This window comes from Heterodontus francisci, chromosome 2 (assembly GCF_036365525.1).
Source record: "Heterodontus francisci isolate sHetFra1 chromosome 2, sHetFra1.hap1, whole genome shotgun sequence".
Taxonomy (NCBI): domain Eukaryota; kingdom Metazoa; phylum Chordata; class Chondrichthyes; order Heterodontiformes; family Heterodontidae; genus Heterodontus; species Heterodontus francisci.
The window spans coordinates 167269284-167282922 of NC_090372.1; positions in this window are offsets into that span (position 1 = coordinate 167269284).

The following is a 13639-nucleotide window of genomic DNA, read 5'->3' on the forward strand; positions in this document are numbered from 1 at the left end:
ACAGAAGTGACTCACCAAACAATCAGCTTGCAGCTTTCCGTTGACGTCACTGTTGGCTTTTTTTTTCTTCTTTTTTCAAAACTCCGACACACCAGAAGAGGTCCGACTGCTCTCCGTTCCTGAAGGTAAGTGAAGGCCCCAAGCCTCACGCTGGATTTATCCGCTCCCACTTCTCAGCGTTTCCACACAGATCCGACTGCTCTCTGCTCCTGAAAGTTCTCTTTGATCTTGTCTGTGTACCTGACAAATTTGTTGGACTTGCTTTCTTCCCAAGTTCTCTGTCCATGTAGTACTCCTGTAGGAACTTTCTGCATTTCTCTTTCTCACTCTGGTAGTCTTTGAGTGGCATGGCGGGCTGTGCTGTGCTATGCGTGCTCTCTCCGCATTGTGCGGGCTCTCTGGTGGAATCCGGACTCTCTGCAGTGCTCAGATCAGTTTGGGAGTGGCTCTCCCTCTGTCCTGGCTCCTGGATTCTTCTTTTTTATCTTCTTCAACTTTCTTTATAATATGAAGATCAAGACAAGCTCTTGCAGCTTTTAAGACTTCGTCAAATTTGGCTAATGTTTCATCAACACATTGTCTTGCTATTATATCATCAGCTACAGCACCAATTAAATATAATAATGTAATCACTTGCTCTGCTTCGGACCTGCTGTCCAATTTCGATGCAATTCTGTATCTGAGGAACCTTTTCCTCCATAGTACCCCGTTTTGAGTCTGATTGGATCCCTCGTGACTTTTGAAACTCTCTGGCACTCCCAAATTTTGATACATTATTAAAATTTTTATGGACTTTTCGGGTGTTCCCCTTCATGTAACTTTTTTTCAGGCTAGCTTTCTTTGATGGAGTGTAGCAGCTGCTTTACAGTGTTCCCCATTGGTTTTTATAGGCTCCTGGTAGGGTCTTCCCCTTTCTTTCAGCAATTCACTGAAATGTTTACACAGCTGCCTATTGGACTTGGCAGAGCTGTTCGAGAGACAGTTCCAGTTGCTTTTTTTTTAGCTAGAGTTTATTTATTTTGTTCAAGCTTGGCTGCTTTAATGATTTTTTCTGTTCAGCTTAGCTGCATTAAGGGATACTCTGCTGTGTTCAGGGCTTTTTCATGCTTTTTTTATTCACTTTCAGACTTTTTTGTCAGTTCATGCACTTTTCAGGGTTTTCCCGCTCTCCACCCTCGCATTCAGCCTGAGTGACCGATTGGGTTTTCCCCTTATTTCTCGCTAACATGGAACCTTTAGAAAATTAATTTTTTAAGCTTTTCAAAGGCTATTTTTTTAACCGGGATTTCCCGATCATTGGTGCAATGACTATTCCGATCACTTGCTTTTCAGCCATCCTTCTGTCCTATTCGGCTTTTCTCCGCCTTCTCTTCAGCTACCTGTTTTAAAGTTTCTTCTCTTCTGGCTGAAGGGTAATAGTTGCTTCAAATTTTCTCTTCTAGGTATAGGATTTCAATCCCAGTGCTGTTCACCATATTATATATTTGGTTCTTTTTGTTGCCACCGTATAGAGTCTAGCCAGAGAGGTTCTTAGACTGTATTGTTTAAACATTAATCTTTATTGCATTGTAACTATATACACTCCACACTAACCTGTGTGTCTCCTTCAAAAGCCACACTGTAACTGTTCTCGAGTCTCTCCCACGTAATCTCTTACCTCATCATGGTGGGAAGTAATCTTTACATTGTCTCAAGAATAACCCTTCAATACCCTTATACTACAGTCTCAAACTGTGGAGTAACTCATGGAACATGAATGCAGTGCCGCAAGGGCAACAATGACATGCTCAGATCAGCGAGGATAAATGGTCCTGGTGAAGCAGCTCCATTATTTTCTTACATGGCTCCGTGTTTTTAAGGCAGAGGGCAAGCAAGGAATGCAGTGAAATGCATGAGCAGCCTTGGTACCATTCACTAAATGATGTTGCATCAAGATGAAGATTGCATTGTTTATGTGATTGGATGTGTCATGCAAAAGCCACTGCAGAATGAGTGATGTTGATGTGTGTATGCAATGGTTGTGATGCATCATTTGTCATGGCATTAAATCTGCACTGTCTGCTGCAGGATAAACAAAGCCACAAGCAGCGTGAGCATGCTAGAATGGGAGGAGGGGTCCATGATATAAGACTGCTCACCACGGCTGAGGAGGCGGCATCAGAGATCGCAAGAAAGGAAGGAGGCAGGGCGAGGGGAGATGGTGTGGCAGGAGCCACAAGGCATAAGGATGAAGTGTCATCTCTGCTCCTGCAGCCATAAGTGGAAACTGAAGGAAATTATGTGGACTCATGTGAATCAGATGCTTAAAGTGCTTCTGTTTGTGTCTCCACTGCAGGTGCAACACTTGAGACACAGAACGCCACGTGGCCCAAGAAACCTCCTCTGGGGAGGAAAAAGAAGCCAATGCCCCAAAGGGTGCACCATCACCTGCGTCTTCTTCCACCTCCGCCAGCGCATAAACATCGATATAGTCCGAGGGAGGTTTAAGGTTAGAATCTGGGTCACAAGCTGGTGTGCACGACACCGCAGCAGCTGAGGGAGCATGTGCCAGCTGGGTCCCCTGTCAATCGGAGGATTGGGCCTCTGCTCAGCCCCAGGCGCATGACAATCTTCTGTATATTACTACAAGAAGTCTACTGGATGTGCAGAGAAGCCACGTGGAAAATATGTCGGAGATGCCTGAGGTCATGCGTGGCTTTGCGCGTGCCATGGAGGAGTCCATGCAGGCCATGACATCTGCCATTTCCCAGGCATTTGAGTGTATGGCTTCCTCAGTCAAGAGTCTGGTTGAGCACTCGAGCCATATGCGATCTGACCTGCACTCCATCACTGTTGCCATTGGCTCCTTGCAGCAGTGTCTAAGTGAGAGGTGGTTGAGGAACCTGGACCTCCCTCCAGGTGCCCCTTCCCCTCAGGGAGATAGGCAGGTGCCATCATGCACACAGATAGAGGAGAAGCGCGTGCCAGCTGCCCTGGGGCCTTCCTCTCAGGATACCTCCAGGGTAAACGGCGCCTCGTCCTCCCCCCTGACCCCTTATCTCCAGCAGGTGAGCACACGGGGGATACTCAAGCACCATTGCTGCACACCCCCAGTAGGATGGAGCCATCAAGGCCCCATTCCTCCGGAGGACGCCCACCACAGTCATCCACAGCAATGGGGCAGCGCACTGAGCAGACTGCCTCCACCTCAGCTGCTAATATTGGGGTTGCACCTAGATGTAGTGGGAGAAAACGGAAATTCAAACAGTTTTCAGCACGAAGGTGGCACGGGTAATGTATAAACTGTGACAATTGAAAAGATTTATTAATACATTTTTATTTCATGCAAAATTGAATCCACTCTTGGTAATAAAAGCAAAATACTGCGGATGCTGGAAATCTGAAACAAAAACAAGAAATGCTGGATTCACTCAGCAGGTCTGGCAGCATCTGTGGAAAGAGAAGCAGAGTTAACGTTTCGGGTCAGTGACCCTTCTTCGGAACTGACAAATATTAGAAAAGTCACAGATTATAAACAAGTGAGGTGGGGGTTGGGCAAGAGATAACAAAGGAGAAGGTGCAGATTGGACCAGGCCACATAGCTGACCAAAAGGTCACGGAGCAAAGGCAAACAATATGTTAATGGTGTGTTGAAAGACAAAGCATTAGTACCGATTAGGTGTGAATATACTGAATATTGAACATCAGCAAGTGCAAACCTGAAGAAAAACAACCTGAAAAAAACAGTGGGTAAGCAAACTGAACAAACTAAGATGAAATGAAATAAATGCTTGGTAATGTTTTGCTTGGTTAGAGATGGAAACAAAGACGTTTTTTTGAGGCCAATGGCAGGAACGCAATGATGTTTGCCAAGTGTCCATATGTTATCGGAATTTGATACTTCACTCTTCAATGATTACCGTTTTCCTATTGATGATTTTTAAATTTGTCCAATAATGTCATGTCTAACTTTGGTTTTCTGCAGTCATAACTTAATGCTGCTTGCAGTGGTGTGTAGTCGCATTCATCGTAGCCAATAGATGATTTCAAATGACAATCACATGATAGTGCAGCAGCGTTTCGTTAAGATTGCAGCGATGAATAAGACCTCACGCAACAAGGAATTTCTGTGGGGAAGTGTTATGTTTTTACTCCCAACTTTCCTTGATGATGTGGCTTATTGTTGGCTGAAACATGCATAAATTAGGTTCTCCCTGATGACCCTCGCATGTCTCTCCATGCTCCTCATATCGACGATAGCATCATTGTCATTGTTGTCCTCCTCCTCACCCTCGTCATAGTCATCCTCATCTGAGGAGGACTGGTGTTCTTCCTGTTCCTCCACCTGCAGATTGTTGCCGTGTCTAATTACCAGGTTGTGCAAGGCACAGCAGATGACGATTATTCATGACACTCTCTGTGGCGTGTACTGAAGTGCCCCTCCAGATCAGTCAAGGCAATGGAATCATATTTTCAGCATGCCAATGTTGTGTTAAATGATGGCTGTGGTGGATGTGTGTGCAGCATTGTACCTCTCTTCAGCAGTGCTTTGAGGATGACGAACTGGGGATGTGTCATCAACCATGTACAAAGGGGGTAACCCTTGTCACCCAGAATCCAACCGCCCACTTTGGCTGGTTCCTCGAAAACTGCTGGCAGCTGGAAGTTCCTCAAAATGTCTGAGCCATCGGAAACGTGTGCAAACATGCATGATTCTTCTCCTGTGGTCACAAACTAGTTGTACATTTAAAGAGTGGAAGTCTTTGCAATTCCCAAAGACAGCAGGCTGGTCCCAGGGAGCTCTAATGGCCACATGAGTACAGTTGATCACCCCTTGAACTCTAGGGAACCCAGCAATGGCACCCACAGACCTTGCTGCCTGGCTGTCCTCATGTACAGGTAAGTAGATGAAATCATTGACATGTCAAAAAAGGGCATTGGGCACCTCTTTGATACACCTGAGGCTCGCATACTGTGAGATGCCACATATGTCGCATGGATCCGTGGAAAGAGCCGTTGGTAAAAAAAAATTGAGTGCAGCAGTCACCTTGAGGGCAACTGGCACGGGATTCCCACCAAAGTCGAGTGGCTGCAGGTCATGCTGCAGGATCCTACAAATTTCTGTGACTATTTCATGCGGCATCCTTGGGTGTCTCTGGCATTGCCTCTCTGACATTTGAAGGTAATTTGTCCTTGTCCTGAGGATGCGATGATGTACCAGTGCCTATCTTTGTTAAGGGCGTTCCTGGACGTTATCATTCGGTGCATCCTCACCTTCCTGTTTTGCCTGTTGCTGGCACCCATGGCCACAGACCTTGCTGCCTGGCTGTCCTCATGTACAGGTAAGTAGATGAAATCATTGACATGTCAAAAAAGGGCAAAAAAGTTGAGGGAAAAGACCCCTCTTTAGTCTCTCCCTTTGCTCTCCTTCCCATCTCACTAGACAATTGGGTGTATGAGACTTTTCCTGTGGCTTTTCTGAACAATAAATAAGCAGAGCATGGCGATTCAGCCCTCTGTTGACACTGAGCTGAAACATCGAGGCAATGAACAGCTCCCTAATATCAGGCTTCAAATTGCAGCCAGGTAGAAGGCACACCCACTGTTGTTTGCCTCCTGCCACTCTCCTTGTTGTCCTTCTGTGTCCACTTGTTTTCCATGATCCTTGGAGAAAATGGTGCGCGTAGAATTTAGGGCAACTCTCCCCAACTTCCAACCTCCTCCTGCAACCTTCCAGCTTGAACCCATCACCCTTGACCCACCTAATATTACTGTTAACCTTTCCTCCATTACCATTGAGCCTCCCCCCATTACCGTGCGCAGTGTAATCATCAATGTATTCATGCCATCCCTTCCCCAGCCCGGTCCAACCCCCGTTACCATCGACATACCGACTCTTACCCTTAAATCTACTCACATCAAACTAACCATTGTTGCCGACTCCCATTCCCCTCCATATGAAGCTGTCAAGTACCCACCCATTAGTCTTGACCTTTTCTCCTACAGAATCCATTTGCCCCCATTGACTGTGACCATTCCCTCTGCTAGCCAGTAACTTCAATTTGTCCCACAGCTTCCAAAATCGACAGCACCCCACCTCCCTTTAGGCCCTTGCCAAATATCTTCACACTATAATGCTCTAATCCATGCACCACCCCCACAGCCGACAACATGCATATCCAACCTCAACTTCAACCATTCAACAACCTGGACACTCCATTCTACTCTCCCCTGCTCCTCCATGTACCCGATCACTCCACCCTTCCCTCCTCGTCTACCCTCCCCTGATCCTCCATGTTTCCCCCACCCATGCTTTCGTTGCCATCCCCTGAGATGATTCACCCTTGCTGGTGCCGAGGATGGAGGCAAACATCCAATGCTGGCGTTAGTTTGGTGGATGAGTTAAAGAGAGAAGAGCACAGACTTGAGACACAATTGCACATATCTGACTGCTGCACGCCATGGCAAAACATTCATGAACCGGGTGGCACCGGCATACAGCTTGCTGTTCACGTAATCTAGCTGGTAGGGCAAAATCATAACTATGCGTATGGTAATGATTATTCATGTTATTTAAATGAATACAAAGCTGCAATCCGCCACTGTGCTGGGGGAATCCCAGAACACCACAAACCCGCCACCAACTTAATTTCTCTATAATATCTTGCTGTCGGAAATCCGGAAAAACTCATCCCACCTAATTATATCACCCTGCATGCCACCAAATCTACCACAGCGGACAGCATAAATTTCCCCACTTTCTTTTATGTAAGTCATGTTGGGTGTCTCTAACGTGGCCTTTTCTGTCTGAGTGGTCATATATTTTCTCCCTCGTGATTCTCAAAGCATTGTATCGATTACTGAAGTCATTTTTTCCCATTGTGGTTACTTTACATTCTGCTCTCATGCAATTACCCAAATGTTGTACAGTGTAATTAGGTACAGTCAATTTTCAACTGATTTGAGTTATACCCAGTACACATACATATAATCCTCTGGTATTGACCTTCCCAACTCCCCCTTCAGATAATGGTGCAGAACCTAGACAAACTGCTTGATCAGAGCTGCATTTGCTTCTCATCTTATCACCAAGGCAACCTTCAAAGCATCACCCATCACTGCTTCTACACTTCCCCCACTGTCACCAAGCATCTAATTCAAAACACGAGTTGGACAAGATAAAGGTAATAAAGTTTCTTATTTTCTATTACTACAATAATTGCCTCAGTAGGAAACCCATACATTTTCCTAAAAATAAATACATTTGTTAGATCAGAGAAGTAAGCAATCCTTCTAAGAGGAGCAGGAAGGTTTCACGTTGAGAATTCTTACTAGTTATAGATTTGTTAGATTTCACTTCATCTAACAATGCAAGGGCCTAGAAATTGGTTCATCCCATGTTGGCATGAATTTGGCACAGGGAACAGTCCCAAGGCTCACCTGATATTGGGCCTCAGGCCTCACTTACATGAGACAGGTGAACTACAGAAGTCTTCTCGGCATCCGAAGGCAGCTCATTGGTGAAGGATTTCTATTTTGGGCCACTGTATCATCAGTTCCATATTCACATGGTTGGCATTCTTCCATCCACGAGAGATGATGGACACGCAATGAACAATCCATTAAGGTGAGATGTCATCTCCTGATGCACCTTTGCTGATGGCTGTGAAGGCCAATCCTTGAGAAGCAGGTTCTGCCACAAGTGCTGCACGTGAAGCTGCCAAGTGATGCTGTGAGTTGCTGTTTTTGACGTTGGTGCCTGTTGTCAAGCTGCTGTAGCAACTGGTTGTCATGGTAGTGCACACCAGTCCACAGGATGCATCACCATTTCCCTCTTTCACCAGCTAGTGATGCCCATGTGCAACAGTCGACATTTACGGCCTTCATGTCATGCTTGCAAGCATCCTTGAAGCAGAGTTTTGGGCACCCCACTGCTCATTTGATCTCAGCTACCTCACCATATGGAAGACCCTTGGGTATGCAACCATCTTCCATTCTACAGATGTGTACAATCCACCAAAGCCACCTCTGTTTGATGAGTACGGTTACGACCAGGTGAGAAAGGTGTCTAGGGGTCCCTCTCAGCCTTCACCTGGTCTTACTGTAGCAGGGTTTTATTTTTAAACACTGTGTTTTGAGCTCCCCCTTGGTGAATCCTTGTTCACTGTTTTCCAATTATAAGGTAAAGAAATGAGCACAAACAGGTTTTCTAAGTTTAAAGAAGAAAGATGAAAGTTATTAAACTTAAACAATCTCTAATTCGGTTAACGTCTGTGGATACACGCCGCAACCACTCTAGCATGCATACGCGATGCACACATACTGATAGGGACAAAAAAAAAGTAGAAGAAAAAGTAAAGTGAAGAGGTTTGAGGCAATATCTGAAGAGTTTATGGTTACGGGTCTACCAGCTCACTGTTTTCACTGGGGCCCAGTATTCTTCTTAAACCTTGTTCACTGTAGGAGACTTTTCTCTCTTGGGGTTCATGTGTCTTCAATGGATTCCGAAGGTGGTGAGAAAGAGATGGGAGCAGATCGGAGAGAGATGTTCTCAATTCAGGAGCCAGGAGCTTTCTGTCTTCAAACACTGTTTCTCCAATTTAAAACTCCCAGTTCACGTGACTTAACTGGTCTGACCGTGTCTGTTCTGTGTATTGGGAGCAGGGACTGGTCCTTTGTTCTGTGTCTGTTACTATGCAAAAAATGTCCTTCCGGCTAGGGGCCTGGCAACTCCTTGTATCAGGCCTTCTCTTCTTCCCATCAACCATTTGAGCTTTAATGTCCATGTGGCGAAATTAATGTGCCTCATTCTTGGCAGGTGGGGGGCCTGCATGACAGTACCAACACACTTGGGAGCTCTGCCTTTGAGGGGACTGCCACATTTGTGATTTTGTCCTGCCAGGATATACCCATAATGCGCTGCAGACAGCAAAGACGGAAATTATTGAGCTTCTTTTCCTGATAGCTGTAAGTCACCCATGTTTCACAGCCATACAGCAAGGTGCTGAGAACATAGGCCTTATAAACCATCAGTTTGGTCCGAAGGGTCAGCTTGGTGTTATCCCTTGCATGTTTTGCAAGTTGGCCAAAGGTGGTAGCTAATTTCCCAATGCGTGTATCAAGCTCTGCATCAAGGGACAGATTGTCTGTCACCTGGACCTAAGGTAGCAGAATTTGCTAACCACTTCCAGTGGGGTGTTATTTAGTGTGATCAGGGGCAGAGATGCAACACCTTGTCTCATGACCATGGTTTTCTTGATGCTTATAGTCAAGAAGAGCAAGTTACAGGCATGGGAGAGACAGTCCATGAATCTTTGTAGCTGAGTTTCCGTGTGAGTGACTAACGCAGCATCATCAGCGCAGAGGAGTTCTCTGATCAGGACACAATGTGTTTTTGTCTCTGCTTTCAGCCTTGATAGATTGTAGAGTTTGTCATCTCCTTCTATGCTGGACAGTAGGCTCTGTTCCACAAGAGATGCGTGATGCCAAAATCATCACATTATACAAAAACAAAGGTGACAGGGAAGACTGCAACAAATACAGGGGCATCTCACTCTTTCGTGTCACAGGGAAGGCATTTGCTAGGATCATACTTAAAAGACTCCATTTACTTGCAGACCCAGTGTACCCAGAAACCAGTGCAGTTTCCGTGCTGCAATGTGAAGCTTTTTTTATGTTGTCTGATACAACATAAATGAGATGCGTGGAGTTCAAGTCGTTTGAAGATCTGAATCAGGTTTATCAAACAGCTAACGAATATATACAGTGCAGAGCTAACTATTACAGGACTTGCCTCTTGGTGTTACAGTGGCAGAGTGAGACTGGCATATAGTCACATGACTATGTCCTGGCACTTAGCTCATTAGCATACTAAGATCTTAAAGATACATTGCTCATAAAGGCAATCACACAACACGTGCCAGCATATCTACTGTGGATATGATCTTCTCCATATGCCAGCTACAAGAGGCATGTAGGGAACAGAGTATACCCCTTTACCTTCCTTTTGTGGATCTCACAAAGGCATTTGACACTGTCAGCAGAGTAGGGCTCCACAAGATTTTGAGAGAAATTGGCTGTCCACCGAAGCTCCTCAGTCAGTTATTAGATTCCCTCAGCACAGAGCAGCAAGCCATCTTTGAACATTCCTTTGTTCAGGTATTTCTACATTGTTACATTAGTTTGAATATTATGGTATTTAAGGACATGCTAGAAAATGGATTAAGCCGCCTTAAGCCAATTTCATGGGCAAATTCACAGCTAGAGAGTGCAGACGATCATCACTTTTGTCTACGTTAGGGTTGAATCGAAACCACAGAAAGGTTGTAAAGGGAACATTATAAACTGGATTCTTTTGATGTGGGAAAATGCACCTCCTGCTGGTGCAGGATGAAAAAAATGCATGCCAGGGAGCTCAGCTGACACCAGGGCAGGTCAGCCTGCATCTGCCACTATGCTATCTACAATGCCTGCCTGCACTGGCACAGCTAGCTGACAATAACAGGACAATTTCCTCATCAGTCTTTGGGTTGGGAGGAATGCAGCTGCAGAACTATGCCATCTGCTGTAAAGATACATAGAGATAATCTCCATTCAGAGAGAGCACTGTCAGTATATACAAATAGGGGGCTCAAGACCTTTGTAAAATTCAATTTCAGCCAGTAATCATTGTAGTTATCTTCTTCCTCAATCATGATACCTCTGTCTCCATCCAGTATTTGGAGGCAAATTGTGATATCACACTTTTCTGTCTGCAGATGCATCAACCAAGTACCTGCTGCATTGTTTAGTAGAGCATTTCATTATATTCCCAATCCCATTGAATAACAACAGCAGCATGACACAGCTGCCCAATTTTGCCAGACTGCTGGATTCTCCAAAGTCTAGGCTGTTATTAATGTTATTCTTATGTACATATGGGACCCAAAACACCATGCCATGGCTTAGTTGAACAAAAAAAAAATCCCTTTGCATCAATGAATAGAAACCCTGAATCATGCAGATCAATGCCCACTTTCCAGGTAACTGTCCTGATCCTGAGCACCCTTATTTGAAGGAAAGAAAGATTGCAATGATAGACCGAGGCACAGATACAGTTCCATACAGCTACAATAATCATTATAAAACATACCACTGGCATCTTGCTTCAGCGCTTCACATGTCTTGAGAGATTGGGTGTCTCACAATAAAATCCCACCAATAGCTCCAAGACCGTCACCATCTGATGAATGCCGCACTAATTTGAAATAAAGGAGACCTAACCATGTGGAGGAACAGATGGAAGAGAAGTCAAAACCAAAGCTAAAGAGAGACATAGGTCTGCATTTTATAAGTCCACTGCCGAAATCAGTGGCGGGTAAAAACAATGGCGGTCCTTCCGCGCGGGCTGCACATCACGAAGCTGCCATGATCCTAAACGTGGCGAATCATTTATATAGCCAGGGCGGGCCGCCCCCCGATCACGTGGAGGGGGCAAGCTGTCCGTCCCCAGTAATAGTGACAGCGGCCTGTGCACAGACACTGACACCATTTTTAAAGGACTTTGAGCCCTACTGTTAAATTTAAATATTTAAAGCTCAAGGACATAAAAATAAAGGCATTTCTTCAGCCCCTCTTCCACACCCCCATTAACAATTAATTACTTGCCCCCTCTCTCCGAAACACTTACCTTGTCCACCTGACCTTAGCCCCCCCAAAGTATTTAAACTTTAATCTCAAACCCTTTCCCACCATCCCCTACACCAATGATGTTACTTTGACCCCATTCCCCACACCACCACCTGCACTGATAAATTTACCTCTTCCCCCCACCCCCTCCCGACAAGTGTTCCACCTCGTTTCTCCAGACGGGGATCCGAAGGCAAAGGAGTGCCAGCCACCGGACCGAAGGTCAGAACGGGAACTCAGGCAGGGGCGTAAGTATAATTAATGGTGTTGGGGAGGGGGGGAGGTCTGTAAAATCCAGCCCGTAGGCAGTGACCAAGAGGATGTCACTTCAAAAAATACCTGTGCAGCTTATTGCATAAAACATTCAAACAAGAGATTTTCAGCCAAGTGCCTGAACTGCATCTTTAACTAACCCTCTAATGCACATGGACTCAATCAAATAGGCCAAAAGACCATTGTTCCCTGTATTATTCCATTGACCATGGGAACCCATTCTTTGATGTGTTGCTATCTAATGCTTCTCAAGCCTGATTCATAGGGTTTCATGGCGGGGGGCTGGAAAATGCCTCCAGGAGAGGGCCGCCATGCACCCAATGCTGGGAGGGCCCGGCCCGATTTTGCCGGCAGCGGCGAGGCCTCATGGCGGAACCCCGCCACTCAGCGATTGGACCCCCATTTTCATATTCAAATAAATGTAAATGAATGCTTTAATTATACTTACGTCCCTGCCTGAGTTCTTGCTCCAATCTTCAGCCTGGTGGCCTGCACTCTCGCACCTTCAGATCCCTGTTGGGGGAAATGAGGTGGAACACTGGTTGGGAGGGGGAAGGAGGTAAGTTTCTCAGTGTGGAGGAGGGGGAAATGGGATCCAAGTAACATCATTGGTGTCGGGGATGGTGGGAAGGGTTTGAGGTTAAAGTTTACGCATTTTGTGGTGGGGGGAGGGTCAGGTGGACAAGGTAAGTGTTTTGGGGGGGAGAGGGCAAGTAATTAATTTAATTGTCATTTGGGGGGTGGGAGAGGGGCAGAAGAAATGTCTTTATTTATTTTAATATCCTTGTGCTTTAAATATTTAAATTTAAGGTAGGGCTCAAAGCCTTTTAAAAATGGTGTCAGCTGACACCATTGCCGGGGATGGACAGCCTGCCCCCTCCACGTTATCGGTGGGGGGGTGGGCAGCCCATCCTGGCTATTGAAATGAGCTTCCGCGCTTAGGTTCATGGCGGATCTGTGACATGAGGCCCACGCGGGCGGTCTGCCATTGTTTTCGCCATTCAACCCATAGCATTCCAAATTGAAATTTGTTGGGCAAGAAGAAGGTGAGCTTCAAGCAAATAGAAACCTTGTTCAAATGGAATAATTATGTTATGTGACCTTGCCGAGTAGGATGAGTTTTTACAAAGCTTCACCCATAACATGGGAACATGACTGATCCACTGGAGTGCTGCAGACAACATGCGGCTAAATTTACCAAAGGTATCCTTGAGGTGATGTTGCGTGCAATGGGACAAAGGAAGATTCCCTGCTTGGACCTCAGCAGCATTTTCCCTGAAAAGGTCATCTAAAATGCCTAACATAGGTAGTTAACAGGGTGATTTCTCTCTGCAACACCCAAATATGATAGGCCTGAGGCAAGGTGCTAGGGTAGTGCTACCCAATAGTTTCTATAGCAAGTATTTGTTTCAAGGTATGCATGTTATAATTTGTGCCCTGAAAACCTTCTGCTGCCTCCTCCTCCAAAGCTCATGAAACCTTCCAGCATTTCGCATGCTTGGTATATATTACCATCAAGAAATGTGGCACACATGCAGCTAGCATTTTACACTTTGTCGATGTTGAAGTATTAAAGGGGATTCACACAATGGACTTTTGACGTTGAAGGTGGGGGAGCTCGCATTCCAGGTTGACTGCTAAGATGGCCAAATACACAAACGAACATGGTCAAACCAGCTAGTCACTTGACTGACCTGCTGGGCAACCTGAGTTTTTGAAT